The sequence below is a fragment of the Gossypium hirsutum genome, chromosome D08, assembly GCF_007990345.1.
Source record: "Gossypium hirsutum isolate 1008001.06 chromosome D08, Gossypium_hirsutum_v2.1, whole genome shotgun sequence".
Lineage (NCBI taxonomy): Eukaryota > Viridiplantae > Streptophyta > Magnoliopsida > Malvales > Malvaceae > Gossypium > Gossypium hirsutum.
The window spans coordinates 6,717,488-6,738,877 of record NC_053444.1 but is presented as its reverse complement, the minus strand read 5'-3'; the positions used below and the strand labels follow the sequence as shown (position 1 = coordinate 6,738,877).

Genomic DNA, 21,390 nt, shown 5'->3' with positions numbered 1-21,390 from the left:
AATGATTGAAAAGTACTGATCCACTCTACCGATCGTCAAATCATTGTTCGGAGCTCAGTAGCTGACTTTTCTTTTTAAAACTTAACAACCTAGCAACTTAAATGAAAACTTTCAAATAGTTCAATGATTATTTTGTAACTTTTTAAAATTGAGTGACCAAAATATAAATTTACTAATAGTTTAGTGACTTCAGTCGTAGTATACCTTTTCTATGACAAAGAATCACTCAATTTAAATTTAACAAAAAAAAGAGACAAATTTAATTTTTTTTCATCCCCTTAAAAATATCTAACAATAATGTGATTAGCATAACTTGAACCTAAATCACACTTTAAATAGTGAACACCCTTATCATCATGCCAACATAATTGAATATTAAAAATGCTTTCATTTCCTTTTAGAAACATGAACGTAAAGCTATAGATTTTGCACTAGGTGGCAAATTCTTATGATTTACTTTTGCTTCTTTCATAAACGATGACTCATTGTTACTTGCAATTTTGAAACTTTAATATGTGTAAAAATCACTCCAAAACTTTGAGATCTCCTCACATCTTTATGATTTTTCTTCTTTCTTCTTTCCTTATTATTGAATCATTTGTACAAAAAATAATATATATAATATATATATATACATATGCACAATTAATATTAGTATGTGAGGTGAAAAAAGAAATGAAGGATTGACAGCAACATTACATAAATGAAGCTTAGGACATGTTGTCATTTATGATGCTTGTTGGTAATTACTTTTTCATATGTAATTATGTTGACCTCAACTTGAACTTGATTTCTTACCTATACCACTTCAATGTTGTTAAAAAAATCTTACAAAGTCACCCTCAATAAGTTGAGATGTTATGCTCAGACAGCTCTTTTAGTCTTCTGCTTTGTCTTAAACCTAGCAGTTGCTTTAAGATTTGGAAAGCTTAGCATTATATCTATCTATATACATAACCATAAGACACAGTGCAAGTACTTAACAACCAGTTGGTAACTCATCCTCCTAACTCCAAAAGAATTGCTTATATTCAGAATCTGGTTCCTGCTATTTGCCACCAGTCAGTGTAGATCATGAGATTTGTCATCTCGGCTTTGTTCCTTTTTGTAGTTGCAGCTGCTTATGATCCTTTGGATCCAAATGGAAACTTAACAATCAAATGGGATATTGTGTCTTGGACACCCGATGGCTACGTGGTAAGCAAGTGTAAATTATAGATAAGGGTTTCAATATCTGAGCTTTATGATGATGCTAATAACATTTTTGCAGGCTGTTGTGACGATGAACAATTTTCAAATGTATCGGCACATAATGAGTCCTGGTTGGACCTTGGGGTGGACATGGGCTAAGAAAGAAGTGATATGGTCCATGAATGGAGCTCAAACTACTGAACAAGGTGACTGCTCCCAGTTCAAAGGAAATGTACCTCATTGTTGCAAGAAAATACCTACGGTTGTAGACTTGCTCCCTGGTGTTCCTTATAATCAACAATACTCCAATTGTTGCAAAGGTGGTGTGCTTCCAGCATGGGGTATAGATCCTCAATCTGCGGTCTCAGCTTTCCAAATCAGTGTTGGAATGGCTGGTACTTCGAACAAGACGGTGAAGCTTCCGAAGAATTTTACGTTGCTCGGTCCCGGACCGGGATACACTTGCGGTCCCGCGAAAGTTGTCCCTTCCACCACTTTTCTCACCCAGGATCGCCGCAGAAAGACTCAGGCTCTCAGTAAGTACTAATCTAAGATTTTAACCATAGTTGCTGTAAAGGCCCAATTTTGGCCCAACTTAAACCAACCTAATCCCAACCCAAACACAAAAAATAAATAAATAAATAAATAAAAACCTTGGCCACCTACTCCACCACCTTTGTTGGCCACCCACCTTAGCCACCTACTCCACCACCTTTGTTGGCCACCCACCTTAGCCACCAACTCCACCAGCCTTGGACACCTAAACCACCCCAACCACTCCACTTGTAAAATTTGGCTATAAAAGTCATTCAAGACTTTGTTTTTAGAGGTGGGTTTTTGGTTTTTTGGAGAAGGATTGTTCTTTGTTTTGGAGGAGGTTTTTTTTGTTTTTTGGAGGTGTTTTTTTGTAAAAAAGGTTATTTTTGTTTCTTGGAAAGGCTAGTTTTTGGAGATTAATCAAAGATCAAAGCAAAAGAGGTTTCTTTTGTCTATTCTTATCTTTAGTTCTTTGTTTGTTTATTGTTTTCCTTTCAATTTTATTTTGTTTTTTTATACGAAAGTAAAAATAAAAGTAAGAAGCTTACCCATATTTTCATTATCGAAAAAGGTTTTTTTGAGGTCCGGCCGCCGTGTACGGTGGCGCCGATGGCGGCCCGTGGGGGTCCATGACCGAAGCAAAGCCGGACCAACGGCCAGATTTAGAAAAGAGGGAGAAAGAGAGTTGAGAGCTTTGTTTTATTATTTTATTATTTTTACTATTATTTATATTATCATTATTATTTCTCATGTATATATTATTTTTTATATTATTATATTATATATGCCCTCTCCATATTTATTTATATTATTACTATCATTATTGTTACTTTTATTATTTTTTATTTCTAACTACTATTATTATATATATGTATTATTGTTTGTATTATTATTATTATCACCCCTATTGTTATTACTTTACTTTTGTATTCTAATATATTATTAATATTACTTATATTTTTATTATTTTTGCTATCACTATTACTATTATATATTAGTGTATATTTTTATGTATATATATATTTTATATATAGTATTATTTTTTATTACTTTAATTTAATATTTTTATTATATTTGCTTTTTGTATTTCTATATTTATTATTATTATATAGTAGTGTGTATTTCTATTATATACATATATATATACATTTATATATAGTATTATTGTTTACTTTACTTTAATATTATTCTTATTATCATTATATCCAACCCAATAATAATTCTTTCATAAAAGTAATATTCCGTATTTGGTAATTCGAGACAATCGTGCCCTAACTTATTGGGTTTTGATTTTTCTCCTTTAACCTAAATAACGGAATACTCTTTTAAATCGTGACATGAGTTTTGAAAAATGCTTATTCTCGGAGATACGAGGTGTTGTTCCCTAACTTACTGGGTATGGCATTTCGTTACCTCGAAATAAGATTTTTGCAAGTAAAGGCAATATTCGGTGTTTGGGAATTCGAGGAAACGTGCCCTAACTTACTGGGTTTCGATTTTCCTTGTTCACCTTAACTAACTGAATAACCTTTTGAAATACACGAATTTTTATATAAAAGGCAAGCTCGTTCTCGAAAATTCAAGATGTCGTGTCCTAACTTACTGGATGTGACATTTTATATTGTGAGACGAGAAGGTCCTTAACATTTGAGCATTTTCTTTACAAAGAGGGATCGTATTTTAAATTCTTTCAAGTTTTCAAATTTTCGACACCAAGACACTAATTAATCAACTAGGTACCAATTTTGGGCGTATCGAGGGTGCTAATCCTTCCTCGTGCGTAACCGACTCCCGAACTCATTTTTCTGAATTTCGTAGACCAAAATCGTTGTTTTAATAAAATTAAATCATTTATTAAAAACAACCACCTTTTGAGGTGACCCAATCACACCTCGTCAAAAAAGGATTGGTGGCGACTCCCGTTTTCATTCTTTTTTTTCAAAATCCAAGTCGACCCCGTTTTCATCCAAAAAATGGTGTCAACAGCTTGGCGACTCCGCTGGGGACTTTTTCAAAATAAGTGAGTCAAGCCACGAGTTGATTATTTTTTGTCTTTTTGTCGAAAGTTGAAAATTTGATTTAAATATACGATCTTCTCATTGCATTTCATTTGTTTTGAGCTATAGTTTTCATCATGTTTCGTATTTTAAACTTTTATATCTTTGCATTGCATTGCATGACCGTTGGTCACACCTTTTAAGTGGGAGTGAGAAGCTACTCCTTCGTGAGGTTTTCACCTCCGTGCAGGATAGTGGATCGCTTTCGGGATACATCCGTACCTATGTCTTCGTGAGATTTTCATCTCCATGCAGCCATAGGGAAATGTATTCCCTGAACCGAACTCGGTCTATATGAGCCTATAATGGGTGAAGATCGAGGAATCTGCTGGTTCGGGTACCTTTGCTTTAGAACCAAACCCCATGTAGTAAACCTTAGGAACTCACCTTAAGTAGAACTACACCAAACCCTAGTAGATACCCTGATGTGCTTTTATTCTTTTTGAATTGTCTTATATGTTTATATCTGGTACTGATATTTGTTGTTTTACTTTGGATGCATGACATTTCAACTGCATGGCATTTCATTATTTCAAGGCGTTGGTTCATATTCGGTTTCTAGAAAGAAAGCTTATCATAGAAAGAAGGTTTCTTGATAAGGTGGAAGATAATGCGGCAGTCCGAATTTGGTCGGAAACGACACAGCAAGAGAAAGGGGATAGTTTGGCTGAAGGATATATATCAGAGCTATGGGACTTTACCCGCATCAGCATAACCCAGAACGATTTACAAGAGTTGAAAGGAATTTGGGACCATTGGGACGAGGAGGCCAGACAGTTGTTTTATTCCCATTACGGGGACTTGCCGTACCTGCTAGATATGAAGGTAGATAAGCACCTATTCCGGGCTCTCGCACAATTTTGGAATCCCGCCTATAGTTGTTTTTCGTTCGGGAAAGTTGACTTGGTGCCTACGATAGAAGAATATATGGCTTTACTTCGGTGTTCAAAGAGTCAAGTCGACAGAATCTACTCAAGAGCCGCAAATGTACCCTTTTTGAGAAGGTTAATGAACATAACAGGCATGAGTGAGCAGTGGGTTACGGCCCGAATTAAACAAAAAGGGGATAACAAGTGCATTTCTTGGAGGAGTTTGAAAGATGTGGCTTTGGTGCACCCGGATATAAAAAAGAGGGTAGATATCTTCGCCCTAAGCATATATGGCTTAGTTATCTTTCCTAGAGCTTTGGGGCATATTGATGAGGCGGTTACTGATTTGTTCGACCGCCTTGATAAAGGAGTTACCCCGGTTCCAGCAATTTTAGCGGAGACATTCAGATCATTGAGTACCTGTCGGCGAGCGGGCGAAGGCAGGTTCATTGGATGTGCACAGTTGTTACTTGCGTGGTTCCACAGTCATTTTTGGAAAGTGGATAAGGTATCATATCGGGTCTTCTCTGAAAACTATTCGCCGCTAAAGGAGACGATAGCTACACCGAGAAGGGACGACATTTCAATGGAAAAATGGATGGCAATTCTTCAAAACTTACATGAAGAAGACATTGAATGGAGAGCTCCGTGGTTACTTCCAGACGAAATTTTGTACCGATGCGGTAGTTTTGATTGGGTCCCTTTGCTTGGAATCTGGGGAGCTATTGGCTATGCCCCGTTATTAGTGCTCAGACAGTATAGATCAAGACAGTTTATACCCGCAACCTAGGGGCTGGCCGAGTGTGAATTCTCGTATGGGGGTGATGGCTACAAAAAGAGGATTCGAGAGATATCCAATGCGTGGAATCAGACTCGCCAAATGAAGCGATTAGCTGTAGGACCAATGACAACCCCCGAATATGAAGAATGGAGGGTCAGAAGAATCAATGACAATGTCCCCAAATTAAGCCCCGAAGGCAGTCATTCGATAGAGGAGCACTTACGGGTCATCCCTTCTGAACTAGAAATTTTGAAGCAAGATTTTGAAAGAAGAAATGCAGAGTTGGAAAAACAGATAGAGCAAATGGAGGAAGAAAAAACAAACTTAAGGTTGGATGTAGATGTCCAGAAGCTTGAGATGGAGCGATTAAGAAAAGGAAAAGCTAGGGCTGAAGAAGATCTGGACAGTCTGAAAACAGATTACAAGAAGTTGCGATCATCAATGAGAACCGCCGGGTTGGGAAAGACTTCTGAACAATGGCGCAAGGAAGTTCAAGAAGAAAAGAACAAAGCTGATAGATGGGAAACGAGGTTTCAAGAAGTTCAAACCCAGAACGAGACTTTAAAGAAGAGTCTGTCAGAGAATCAGAAAGAAAAAGGGGAACTAGAAAATAGAGTGTCCGAGTTAGAAGAATCTCTCCATCGGCATCGAGATCGAAATTCTGTGATGGAATTAAAAGCAAGCCTAAGTAGAATTGAAGAGATGAAACGAAGAATTGAAGAGTTAGAAGCAGCATTGCAAAGTTGCGAGATGCGGATTGAGCACATGAGATCTAATGAAGATCGTCAAACCGAGCAGTTGCACTACTTTCAGAACCAAGTAAGAGATAGAGATCAAATCATGGGAGAAGCCGTGCTTCAAATCCGAGAGGTGGCTGATCACTTGCAGACGTTAGCAGTACAAGCTGATGTGTTAAGCGTGAAGTACGAATTAGAGTCGAGTCGAGGACAGGAGCTAGCCTCGTTGCTTAGGAGGATTAGAATTTTGAGTTTTAGGGCTAAGTCGTATATGTAATCCACCTTATGTAAAAAAGTTTATTTTCTAGTAAAGTTTTCATAATGAAATTGAACTAGAATTAACGCCTTTTGCATTCATTTCATGCATTGCATTATATGCATTAATGACCATTAAAAGACCCTAACTAAATAAAATTATTTTAGTTAACCTGGAAAACCGTCACTCTTACGGAACTCGAGCGAAGTCAAGAAACATGGATCAAAGACTAGAAAAACTTGAGCAGCTCCAAAGAGATATGCAAGATCGGATAGAAGAGCGGTTGGAAAAGATTCAGCGAGAGATGCGAGAATCCCAAGACGACATGATGGCAAAGTTAACGCAACTGTTGAAAGGAGGAAAAGACAAGGGAAAGGACCCTATTGTTAATGTTGAAGATGGAAATAGTGATGAACCCCTTTACCTTCCAGGCTTTACCCCTCTGCACGCGCATACTCAAGCTGAAATGTATCCACAAAGACCCTCTGTTACAATTAGACCCCAACAATTCCAAACGAGTCCTCCAATCGGAATAAGTAACAATTCCGGAGAGAATCCCACCAATCTCATAGTCCCTGACCTCGATGACGTGGTAGAAGTGGAAAAGACGAAAGTGGATCTGTCAAAGCAATTGGAAGACCGATGTAAATGGCTGAAGGAAAAGTTTAAGGCCATGGAAAGTGCTGATTACCACCGAGGAATGGACGCTAAAGATCTGAGCTTGGTGCCTGATTTAATCCTCCCTCCTAAGTTTAAAATGCCAGAGTTTGAAAAATATGACGGGACAAGTTGTCCCGATGCTCATATCACTATGTTTTGCCGAAGAATGACCGGGTACATCAACAACGAGCAGCTGTTGGTTCACTGTTTTCAGGATAGTTTGATCGGGTCAGCGGCTAGATGGTACAATTAATTGAGTCGAGCTGAAATCCACTCTTGGAAAGATTTGGCGCAGGCCTTTATAAAACAGTACAGACATGTGATGGACATAGCACCCGATCGAATTGTATTGCAAAATATGGAAAAGAAAACTAATGAGAGCTTTCGCCAGTATGCTCGAAGATGGAGGGAGGTAGCAGCACAAGTTCAACCACCACTTTTAGAAAAAGAGATAACCATGCTTTTTATCAATACTTTGAAAGCTCCATTTCTCAATCACATGCTGGGTAGTGCCACCAAAAGCTTTTCAGACATAGTGATGTCTGGAGAAATGATAGAAAATGCCATAAGGAGTGGCAAGATAGAAGCAGGAGAAAGTGCTAAAAGGTCAGCACCGAGAAAGAAGGAGCATGAGATAAACAACACAAGCATGTTTAACAAGGACCATTCTAGATCAATCACGGTGGGACAAGCCAGAGCAACAACCACTAATCAGCAAGGTTCTTCGAGACGGGAGTCCAATTCAAGGCCAAATATAGAAAGACCTCAATTCACACCCATCCCGGTGACGTATAAAGAATTGTATCAGAATTTATTTGATGCACATGTGGTATCTCCATTTTACCTAAAACCCATGCAACCTCCGTACCCCAAATGGTATGACACAAACTCCCAATGCGAGTACCACGCGGGGATTAAGGGGCACTCGATTGAGAACTGCACTGCATTCAAGAAGTTAGTGGAGAAACTTATCAATATGGGGATTGTAAAGATTGGCGACTCATTGGGGCCAAATGTAGCAGAAAATCCGTTGCCCAATCATGACGATAATAGGGTAAACGCGATAAGTGAGAATGAAGGAAGAAGAGTCAAAGCCAACGTGGCAGAGATAAAAACCCCTCTTGGATGGGTTTGGAAACAAATGGTAAAAAGAGGTCTTATCAAGCAAGATTCGATAGAAAGGCCTGAACAAGCAAAGAGATTTTGTGAGTTCCACGCAGAAGAAGATCATGACATCCAGGAATGCACCGAGTTCAGAATCGTGGTGCAAAACTTTATGGATAGCAAAGAAATGGAGTTTTATGAAGAAATCAAAGGGTTAAAAGAGGAAGAAGTTTGTGCTACAGGAGAAGGATCTGCAAGGAGAACCCAAGAGCTTCGTCATCCAGTGGTTATCATTTCAAAGCCAATGAACAAAGAATCTGGAATACAAATAGGGCCAAAAGTTATAATCCAAAAACCTGTATCCTTTCCTTACAAGGATAACAAAAAGGTTCCTTGGAGTTACGATTGCAATGTGACGATTCCAGGAAAAGAGAGCTCGGTAAATGCTTCAGAAAAGAAGGAAGGATTCTATACACGAAGTGGAAAGCGCTATGATCCGGCAGACGCGATAGTGGAATCTGGAAAAGAAAAAGCTTTAGCAGTTGAGCTAGGAAAAACAAAAACAGACGAAATTGAATCGAGTGTCAATCAGCCGGTAACTGAAAATCAAGCCAAAGAATTTCTAAAATTCTTGAAACATAGCGATTACAGCGTGGTAGAACAATTACATAAGCAACCGGCTCGTATCTCCGTACTTGAGTTGCTTATAAGTTCAGAGATACATCGTAATGCGTTGATTAAGGTGCTAAATGAAACTTATGTCACTAAAGATATCTCGGTGAATAAGTTGGACCGCTTGGTTAATAATATCAATGCCGATAATTTCATCTTTTTTAATGATGATGAAATACCGCCAGGGGGAAGAGGATCTACCAAAGCATTACACATCACTGCTCGTTGCGGGGAGTATATGTTAGCTGGAGTGCTAATTGACAATGGATCAGCCTTGAATGTTTTACCCCTATCTACCTTAAGTAGGTTACCGGTGGATAACTCTCACATGAGATCATGCCAAAATATAGTGAGAGCATTTGATGGTACCGAAAGAAAGGTGATAGGAAGAATAGAAGTACCTCTTTTAATTGGCCCAAATACATACGATGTGGACTTCCTAGTGATGGATATCAAGCCGTCATATAATTGCTTATTAGGAAGACCCTGGATTCATTCGGCAGGGGCGGTGCCTTCATCATTGCACCAGAAGTTAAAATTGGTAATAGAAGGCCGGTTAATTACAATTGACGCCGAGGAAGATATCATTGCATTGGTAACCAATGATACACCATATTTGGGAATAGACGACGAGGCAGTTGAATGTTCTTTTCGATCTTTGGAGTTTGTAAATGCAACCTTTGTCATAGGGGGAAAGAAGATTCCGACGCCCAGCATGTCTAAAGCCACAAGGATGGGATTACAAGCGACAGTTGGGAAAGGAGCTGTGCCTGGAAGAGGACTTGGAAGATGCCTTCAGGGAAGGATGGGGGCACCAGTAGTGAAATACAAACAAGATCGTTTTGGTTTAGGATTTAAACCAAATACCAAACAGAGAAGGAAAGAGTTAGAAAAGAGACAAGATAAAAGGAAGGCGCGTTTGAACGGAAAAGAAGTCGACTGGGAACCTATGGCTTTCCCCCACATATCCAGGACATTCATGTCGGGAGGAACTATGTATTTTGAACTGAGGGCTCCAAGAAAGAAGACCGCAGAGGAAATGTTAAGAAACTTAAGCATCAATGCCATATGTGAAGAAGAATTTGAAGGAGGAAGTACGTCAGGCATCTATCCCGTTGAACCTGGGAGTGTTTTAAACAATTGGACTGCGGAAGAAATGCCTGAAGTTTTTAGAGCTTTTCCAGAGTAATATTCAAAACATTAATTGTTCTAAGCCTAGAGAAAATGAAAACTTTTGTGAACTGAAATAGGCTTATATGTGGACATTGTGATTTCAATGAAATATATCTTCGCATTTTGAGTATATATTCTTTTCAAATTCTTTTTTTCATACATTCATGGTCATACTAAATAAGAATCCTTAAATTCATACATTCCCTGTACATTCTTTGATACCTATAATAGGTCCCAAGATATCAATGATATGAGTGACTCTACTATGGACTTAGAAAATCTTTTTGAACGAGATATGTGTCCAGAGGAATCTCAAGATTTTGAAGATAACACAGATTGCAACCTATCTCCGGACTTGTTGAGAATGGTAGAGCAGGAAGAGAAACAGATTCTACCCCACGAAGAGACGATAGAGACAGTGATCTTGGAATAGGGAAAGGTGTTAAAGATTGGTACCCGCATAGCTGAAGAAGTAAAACAAGACCTCATTGAATTGCTGCGAGAGTTCAAAGATGTCTTCGCATGGTCATACCAAGATATGCCGGTGTTAAGTACTGACATCGTGGTTCACCGACTTCCTATAAAGGAGGATTGCAAACCAGTTCAGCAAAAACTCCGAAGAATGAGGCCTGATATCGTGTTAAAAATAAAAGAAGAGGTGCAAAAGTAATTCGACGCTGGGTTCCTGAAGGTGGTCAAATACTCCGAGTGGGTAGCTAACATTGTTCCTGTCTCTAAGAAAGATGGGAAGGTACGAATGTGTGTGGATTATAGAGATCTAAATAAGGCTAGCCCAAAAGATAACTTTCCCTTGCCGCATATCGACGCCTTGGTAGACAATACAGCAGGACATTCGCTGTTTTCTTTCATGGATGGCTTCTCGGGATATAACCAAATTAAGATGCATCCCGAGGATATGAGGAAAACTACGTTCATAACCCTATGGGGAACTTTTTGTTATAAGGTGATGCCATTTGGGTTGAAAAATGCAGGGGCAACGTATCAGAGGGCCATGGTAACACTGTTCCATGACATGATGCATAAGGAGTTAGAAGTCTATGTTGATGACATGATTGCAAAATCTAAAACAGAAAAGGAACATGTGCAGGTCCTTAAGAAATTATTTACGAGATTGAGGAAATTTCAGCTAAAGCTAAATCCAGCAAAATGCACATTCGGGGTCAGATCAGGAAAATTGCTTGGATTCGTGGTCAGTGAAAGAGGAATTGAGATTGATCCTGACAAAGTAAGAGCAATACAAGAATTACCCCCGCCGCGTACTCAAAAGGAGGTTCGAGGTTTTCTAGGAAGGCTGAACTATATTGCTCGGTTCATCTCACAGCTAACTGAGAAATGCGACCCCATATTTCGCCTCCTCAAGAAACATAATCCAGGTGTATGGGATGAGGAATGTCAAAAAACTTTTGAAAAAGTCAAACATTACTTATCCAACGCCCCAGTACTGATGCCACCCTGCCCAGACAAACCGCTCATACTGTATTTGGCAGTATTTGAAAATTCCATGGGATGCGTGCTTGGTCAACATGACGAATCAGGACGAAAGGAAAGAGCGATCTACTATCTCAGTAAGAAGTTCACCGAATGCGAAACAAGATATTCGCCAATCGAGAAATTATGTTGTGCTTTAATTTGGACAACTCGGAGACTGAGACAGTACATGTTGTACCATACGACCTGGTTAATCTCCAAATTAGACCCTCTGAAATACTTGATGGAGTCAGCCGCTCTGAATGGAAGAATGGCTCGATGGCAAATTCTTCTATTTGAATTTGACGTAGTCTATGTGAACCAGAAGGCGGTCAAAGGGAGTGCAATAGCGGAATTCTTAGCAAGTAGGGCTCTCGATGATTATGAGCCATTGAACTTCGATTTCCCAAATGAGGATTTGATGTATGCCGCAACCGTAAAGAAAGATTTCCAAGAAGGTGGTCCTTGGAAGTTGAGTTTTGACGGAGCTTCAAATGCTATAGGCAACGGAATTGGGGCAGTACTCGTGTCCCCTAGTGGAGATTATTATCCTTTCACTAGCAAATTGGACTTTGACTGCACAAATAATATGGCTGAGTATGAAGCTTGCATTATGGGCATTCGGGCAGCCATAAAGCGGAAAATTAAGGTGCTAGAAGTATACGGGGACTCTGCATTAGTAATTTACCAGCTCAAGGGGAATGGGAAACAAGAGACCCGAAGTTGGTTCGCTATCAAAAATTGGTTATGGAATTGATCGAGGAATTTGATAGTGTCACCTTTAGTTACCTCCCACGAGATGAAAACCAGATGGCAGATGCTTTGGCCACTTTAGCCTCCATGTTTAAAGTGAACAAATTAGAAGATATGAAGCCTATCCAGATCAGCATCTATGAGGTTCCAGCCCATTGTTGCAACATTGACAATGAAGAGGGAAAGGATGATCACCCTTGGTACCATGACATATTGCGATATGTGAAGAGTCGCGAGTACCCTGACCATGCGGCAGAAAATGATAAGAAGACATTAAGGAGATTAGCCATTGACTATGTCCTTGATGGGGAAATTTTGTATAAAAAAGGAAAAGATCAAGTACTGTTAAGGTGTGTGGATGCTGTTGAGGCAAAGGAAATTTTGGAAGAAGTGCATGAAGGTATCTGCGGAACGCATGCCAATGGCTTCACGATGGCCAGACAAATTATGAGATTTGGGTACTATTGGTCCACCATGGAAGGGGATTGCATTAATTATGCCAAGAGGTGCCATAAATGTCAAATTTATGGTGACAAAATGCACGCACCACCTTCACCCCTTCATGTTATGGTTTCTCCATGGCCTTTCTCCATGTGGGGAATGGACGTTATCGGGTCAATATCTCCAAAAGCTTCCAATGGGCATCGTTTTATCTTTGTGGTTATTGATTACTTCACTAAATGGGTGGAGGCGGCTTCATATGCAAATGTCACGAAGTCGGCAGTTAGCAAGTTTCTGAAAAAAGAGATCATATGTCGATACGGGATGCCTGAAAGGATCATATCCGATAATGCGCTGAACTTAAACAACAACTCAATAGCGGAAGTTTGTAGTCAGTTCAAGATCAGACACCACAATTCGTCACCGTACCGTCCAAAAATGAATGGTGCCGTGGAAGCAGCTAACAAAAACATCAAGAAAATTATAGGAAAAATGACTGAAACCTACAAAGATTGGCACGAGAAATTACCTTTTGCTCTCCTGGCATATCGCACTTCTGTTAGAACCTCTACTGGGGCAACACCATTTTCTTTAGTCTATGGGATGGAAGCAGTTTTACCCATAGAAGTTGAAATTCCTTCTCTCCGAGTATTAACTGAACTAAAGTTGGATGAGGCTGAATGGATTCAATCCAGATATGACCAGTTAAACTTGGTAGAAGAAAAGAGGTTAAAAGCTATTCGTCATGGTCAGATGTATCAGAAACGAATGATGCGAGCTTACAACAAAAAAGTTCGTCCCAGAGAATTTTACGAGGGGGACCTGGTGCTGAAAAAGATTCTTCCTCTACAAAAGGATTTTAGAGGAAAGTGGATGCCAAATTGGGAAGGTCCTTATGTGGTAAAAAAGGCCTTTTCAGGAGGAGCTTTAATCCTGAGCGAAATGGATGGTAAAAGCCTGTCAAATCCTGTAAATTCAGACTCAGTCAAGAAATATTTCACTTAAAAAGGGGGCATTCAAAAAAAAAAAAAGGGGAGAGGCCAAGGTGAAAACCCGCAAAAGGCACCTTGAGACCAAATGGGATTTGAGTTGAAAACCTGAAAAAGGCGGCTCGAATTTTGAAGCGTGAGGTGAACGGAACGGCTCGAATTTTTGAGCAGGATCTGAGGCATGTGGTGGTCTTACTACACCTGAATCGCAAGAAGGAGTAGGTGACATCTTGGGGTATCAACAAAATACTGTAGATTCCAAACACATATTAAATGGTCTTTAGAAAACTTGTGCAGGGAAGCTCGTGCTGCGATATCTGGGGCACCTGTTGTCATCTTATACTTTGAATCTTGGCAAAATTTGTTGTCTTGATTATTGTATTCAGTTCAAGCTTTGCTCCCCAATAAAATTTCATTCTTGTCCATTGTCTTATTTTATTTTTTATCTTAGCAAAATTTGCTATCTCGATTAACTCATTCATCTCGAGATTTGTTCTCAATAACATTTGTTTGTTCGTTGTGGTAACCTTCTCGAAAAACATTTAGAATAACTATTAGTAAACTGAATGTTCAAGCAATTGGAGTTTTGCATATTACTCTAGAAATTTCTAAATAATGAAGGAGCCTGAAACAGGACTGTTGTTTAGAGCACACCAAATTCAAAGTGTCCAAAAAGGAAGAGTCCAAGTCAGGACTATCCTTTCAAATTTTGTTGTCCAAACATTGAACAAAATGACAAGATGTCGTGTTGGTGGCAAAGCTTCAATGAACAAACAAGCGATGTTCACCAAGTAATAAGAAAAGGTTTTCTCAGAGAAGGAAATTTTGCATTTGTACATAAACATTTGGTATGACACCTTGGGAATGGTGTAGGAGATCAAAGAGTTTCACATTCTGTATCCTTGAATTGTGATAGCAGAGGATCGAGAAAAAGCCATATCCTTCTACCCTTAGTTTACGGTGGGAGATTGATGGTACAAATTTTATGTCCCAGTGGATTAAACTTTGACGTTCGCAGTGGGGGCAATCTGACTAAGTGTTTCTTTGGATATGCCAGCCGAGCAAGAAGGCGTTGTAACACGTTAGTGATAAAACATGAGCAATGACAACTCAAACATTAAAAATGGATCATTCTCATGACATTCTGCATTCATTCATACACATCTAGTTAGAAGCATTTGATTCATTCTGATCATGCCATCCTAAACACTAGGCATAAATAGGTCCATAAAATGGATTTTACAGGTCATATTCCCCAGAGAACAGATCAAAGAAACAGATCCTATACCCTTGAAGTTGCAATGGGAGGGATTGAAGTCATTAAAGTAGATCTTGTCTTCATGTATTGGCGTGAAGCAGATCGAAGATAGCAGGTCCTATCTTCCTATATTGATAGGAAGTGGATCCAGGATGCAGAGCTTGTCTTCCCATATTGGTGGCGAAGTAGATCGCAGAAAGCAGATCTTGTCTTCATGTATTGGCGTGAAGTAGATCGAAGGTAGCAGATCCTATCTTTCTATATTGGTAGGAAGTGGATCGAAGATGCAGATCTTGTCTTCCCATATTGGTGGCGAAGTAGATCGCAGAAAGCAGATCTTGTCTTCATGTATTGGTGTGAAGTAGATCGAAGATAGCAGGTCCTATCTTCCTATATTGATAGGAAGTGGATCCAATATGCAGATCTTGTCTTCCCATATTGGTGGCGAAGTAGATCGCAGAAAGCAGATCTTGTCTTCATGTATTGGCGTGAAGTAGATCGAAGATAGCAGGTCCTATCTTCCTATATTGATAGGAAGTGGATCCAAGATGCAGATCTTGTCTTCCCATACTGGTGGTGAAGTAGATTGAAGATTGCAGATCTTGCCTTCCTGTATTTGGCAGCGAAGCAGATCAAAGATGGCAGATTTTACCTCCCTGACCACAGTGGAGTACATTGAAGCCGATAACTCTATCTCACTGTATCTGGCAGTGGAATAGATTGAAGATTGCAGATCTTGCCTTCCTGCATTAGGCAGTGAAGCAGATCGAAGATGGCAGATTTTACCTCCCTGTGACTACAGTGGAGTACATTGAAGCCGATAACTCTATCTCCCTGTATCTAGCAGTGAAGTAGATTGAAGATTGCAGATCTTGCCTTCCTGTATTTGGCAGCGAAGCAGATCAAAGATGGCAGATTTTACCTCCCTGACCACAGTGGAGTACATTGAAGCCGATAACTCTATCTCACTGTATCTGGCAGTGGAATAGATTGAAGATTGCAGATCTTGCCTTCATGTATTAGGCAGTGAAGCAGATCGAAGATGGCAGATTTTACCTCCTTGTGACTACAGTGGAGTACATTGAAGCCGATAACTCTATCTCCCTGTATCTGGCAGTGGAATAGATTGAAGATTGCAGATCCTGCCTTCCTATATTGGTAGGAAGTGGATTGAAAATAGACTCTATTTCCCTGTATTTAGCAGTGGAATAGATTGCAGGTCGAAGATGGCAGATTTTACCTCTCCGATTACAGTGGAGTACATTAAAGCCAGTAGTTCTATCTCCTTGGGCAACAGTGGAATAGATCGAAGATTACAATCTTATCTCCCTAAGCAGTAGTGGAGTAGATCGCATTAAGTCTTATCTCCCTAAGCAGTAGTGGAGCAGATAAAACCAAAGATCTTATTTCCCTAAGCAATAGTGAAGCAGATCGCATCAAGTCTTATCTCCCTAAGTAGTAGTGGAGCAGACTAAAAACACAAATCTCATCCCCATGGAGTCGTAGCAGAGTAGATTGAAGCTACAAGGCGTATCTGAAATTGCAGTAGAGTGGATCGAAGCAACAAGACGTAGCAGACTGGAATAAGGCTACTGGAAGAAGATGAGCACCAAAAAATCAAGACTCGGCAAGACCGGGCAAAATTGGCCCTTTTGATGTCTTTGCTCTATTCTCGTTACACGAAAATGAGCAAAGAGGGGCAGCTGTAAAGGCCCAATTTTGGCCCAACTTAAACCAACCTAATCCCAACCCAAACACAAAAAATAAATAAATAAATAAATAAAAACCTTGGCCACCTACTCCACCACCTTTGTTGGCCACCCACCTTAGCCACCTACTCCACCACCTTTGTTGGCCACCCACCTTAGCCACCAACTCCACCACCCTTGGCCACCTAAACCACCCCAACCACTCCACTTGTAAAATTTGGCTATAAAAGCCATTCAAGACTTTGTTTTAGAGGTGGGTTTTTGGTTTTTTGGAGAAGGATTGTTCTTTGTTTTGGAGGAGGTTTTTTTTGTTTTTTGGAGGTGTTTTTTTGTAAAAAAGGTTATTTTTTGTTTCTTGGAAAGGCTAGTTTTTGGAGATTAATCAAAGATCAAAGCAAAAGAGGTTTCTTTTGTCTATTCTTATCTTTAGTTCTTTGTTTGTTTATTGTTTTCCTTTCAATTTTATTTTGTTTTTTTATACGAAAGTAAAAATAAAAGTAAGAAGCTTACCCATATTTTCATTATCGAAAAAGGTTTTTTTGAGGTCCGGCCGCCGTGTACGGTGGCGCCGATGGCGGCCCGTGGGGGTCCATGACCGAAGCAAAGCCGGACCAACGGCCAGATTTAGAAAAGAGGGAGAAAGAGAGTTGAGAGCTTTGTTTTATTATTTTATTATTTTTACTATTATTTATATTATCATTATTATTTCTCATGTATATATTATTTTTTATATTATTATATTATATATGCCCTCTCCATATTTATTTATATTATTACTATCATTATTGTTACTTTTATTATTTTTTATTTCTAACTACTATTATTATATATATGTATTATTGTTTGTATTATTATTATTATCACCCCTATTGTTATTACTTTACTTTTGTATTCTAATATATTATTAATATTACTTATATTTTTATTATTTTTGCTATCACTATTACTATTATATATTAGTGTATATTTTTATGTATATATATATTTTATATATAGTATTATTTTTTATTACTTTAATTTAATATTTTTATTATATTTGCTTTTTGTATTTCTATATTTATTATTATTATATAGTAGTGTGTATTTCTATTATATACATATATATATACATTTATATATAGTATTATTGTTTACTTTACTTTAATATTATTCTTATTATCATTATATCCAACCCAATAATAATTCTTTCATAAAAGTAATATTCCGTATTTGGTAATTCGAGACAATCGTGCCCTAACTTATTGGGTTTCGATTTTTCTCCTTTAACCTAAATAACGGAATACTCTTTTAAATCGTGACATGAGTTTTGAAAAATGCTTATTCTCGGAGATACGAGGTGTTGTTCCCTAACTTACTGGGTATGGCATTTCGTTACCTCGAAATAAGATTTTTGCAAGTAAAGGCAATATTCGGTGTTTGGGAATTCGAGGAAACGTGCCCTAACTTACTGGGTTTCGATTTTCCTCGTTCACCTTAACTAACTGAATAACCTTTTGAAATACACGAATTTTTATATAAAAGGCAAGCTCGTCCTCGAAAATTCAAGATGTCGTGTCCTAACTTACTGGATGTGACATTTTATATTGTGAGACGAGAAGGTCCTTAACATTTGAGCATTTTCTTTACAAAGAGGGATCGTATTTTAAATTCTTTCAAGTTTTCAAATTTTCGACACTAAGACACTAATTAATCAACTAGGTACCAATTTTGGGCGTATCGAGGGTGCTAATCCTTCCTCGTGCGTAACCGACTCCCGAACTCATTTTTCTGAATTTCGTAGACCAAAATCGTTGTTTTAATAAAATTAAATCATTTATTAAAAACAACCACCTTTTGAGGTGACCCAATCACACCTCGTCAAAAAAGGATTGGTGGCGACTCCCGTTTTCATTCTTTTTTTTCAAAATCCAAGTCGACCCCGTTTTCATCCAAAAAATGGTGTCAACAGTTGCAATTAGATTGATATGTTTTATGTATGATGCAGTGACATGGAATGTGACCTGCACTTACTCGCAGTTCCTAGCTCGAAAAAATCCGAGTTGTTGCGTCTCTTTCTCATCTTTCTACAATGAAACCATCACTCCTTGCCCAACTTGTGCTTGTGGATGCCAGAACTAAAACAGCTGTGTCAAGTAAGCCGCCATTTCCGATATTTCCGATACCTTAACTCAGCATGAGCATCGAAATCTTACGATGACTAATGATGTAGGAGTGGCTCCAAGGTTCTTAAAAGGGCTGGCGTTAACACTCCACGGAAAGACAACATCCCATTGCTTCAATGCACGCACCATATGTGCCCGGTTCGGGTGCATTGGCACGTGAAGGTCAACTACAAGGAATACTGGCGTGTTAAGGTCTCCATTATCAACTTCTACTATAGGATGAACTATACACTGTGGAGTCTCGCTGTTCAGCACCCTAATCTTAACGATGTAACACAAGTTTTCAGCTTTGATTACAAGCCCCTCGTTCCCTACGAATCAATCAGTGAGTACATGATCTTTTTTTTTTTACATTTCTCAGTATGTTATCAGATAATAACTTGGCTTATGCGCATGCAGATGATACGGGGATGTTCTATGGCATGAAGTTCTACAATGACCTATTAATGGAAGCTGGGCCATTTGGGAATGTTCAATCGGAGGTGCTTCTTCGAAAAGATAAAGATACCTTCACTTTAAAGCAAGGGTGGGCATTTCCAAGGAAAGTGTATTTCAATGGCGATGAATGCATGCTGCCACCACCTGATACTTACCCTTTTCTACCAAATTCTGCCCCCCCATCAACAACTATTCTCCGGTTTGGCAGCCATTGCTGCTATGGTTTTCTTGTTGGTCACTGTTTGGTGATTGTTATATATACTCCCATGGAGTATGAAAGTTTTGGATTCTGAAAAGATTAATTACTGTAGTAAATTGAAGGAGATATACGAGAATAAAATAGCAATTAGGTGAGGTGATTTTAAGAACAGTGTTACTGTATATGTGAAACATAAAACTATTTTGTCTAATAATAAATAAATTTTAGTTAGTACATTCATTTTAATGTATGCGTATCAGATTTATCTAATTTTCTCTATCTGACTTTCAACAAGACTCTTCTGATTCTCATTCTTAAGATTGCTAATCTCCAATCTTTAATGCACTACAGTCCTATTAGTCTATGCACAGAGTTATATTGCTACAAAAACTATCGTCAACAGAATGCCAGCTCCAAAAGCTTTTAATCAACTGAGGTTTGTAGCTAGTAGAAACATTATCGGTTGAAAGGAGGTGGAAGAGAAATAGCTTTTAGGAAAGAAATGAATGATACATCTACTCTAAATACATTCATTAAACTAGATACATACATTCATTACATACAAGCACATGTAAGTAATGAACAAGTATATTCTAGAATGTTACGAATTATAATATCCAACACTTTTCTTGATTTGAACATTTCTTGGTTACGCCAAGTTTTCTACGCATTCTTCGAAAACCTTCAACCTTGAGAGGTTTTGTAAAAATATCTGCCACTTGATCTTGAGTCTTTACAAACTTAAGCTCCACTTCCTTCTTGGCAATATGCTCCCTGATAAAATGATATCTTGTGTCTATATTTTTGCTTCGATCATGGAACACAGGATTTTTTGCTAGTGCTTGTGCAGACTTATTATCAATGCAAATTTTGGTTGCTCTTTCTTGTGGCAAGTGAAGTTCTTTCAACAATCCTCTAAGCTAGATAGCATGACAAGTACAAGAAGTTGCTGCCATGTAACACCCCTAACCCGTCTCCGTTATCGAATTAAGATTACTAGAGTGTTACCAAGTAAAACGGGACATTTCCTATCATTTCAGAACAATTATTCAATTAATTCAATAACATACAATAAATAGTTTCATTCATAATACAAATAGTCTAATATTTAAGATATCAATCACATATAAACTAATATATATATATCATATAATTTCATAACTCTAAGAGGACATATTTGTGAACTTCAAACATATAATAGGATTAAGTCTCAAAAACATTAAGTTTTAAAGTAAAAAATGAAAGTTCCGCAGTTGGTATTGATACCCAATTGATACCTTTCAGAAAAATTGATACCAAAATTCAATTATGCTTTCATAGCAAAATAATGGTGTCGATATTTTATGAAAAAGTATTGATACACAATTAAAAATCGATATCATTTTGGCATTTTGTTTTGTTTGGATACTGCTCATTTGGTTAAGTATCAATACCAAATGCTAAAGTATCGATAATAATCTCAATAATGGTAAAAATCTTATCTTAGCCAATTCAATTCATATTAAAAAGTTACCTAACCACAAAAAAACAATAATTTTATCTATTCAAACACCTAAATAACTAACCAATATGCCCCCATTGACACCACAATTCAATAATCACATCAATATCACATTTCAAACCAAAAATATATATGCACTAAAGCACTCAATCATTAATAACATTTCATACCAAAACATCATTCATTTCAATTCATAATTCAAATTGCCAAATTCATACTCGTTTATAAATACACTTCATATATAAACCATCAACAAAACCATTAAGGCACCAAGGCTTGACACAATCCAATACATATCAAACATATATACAACTCTATACATGCCACTTATAACCATCTCAATAAATATTCAAAAGTTAACAAAGTGGATCACTGGATATTGTGATCGTGCTTCGATGCAATTCTAACCGATCGA

General features: G+C 38.1%; 1 pseudogene; it reads left to right on the top strand.

The window, feature by feature from the left end:
- The first annotated feature begins 975 nt into the window (after window positions 1–975).
- LOC107915509 (COBRA-like protein 4) lies at window positions 976–19,645 on the top strand (annotated as a pseudogene).
- The last annotated feature ends 1,745 nt before the right edge of the window (window positions 19,646–21,390 follow it).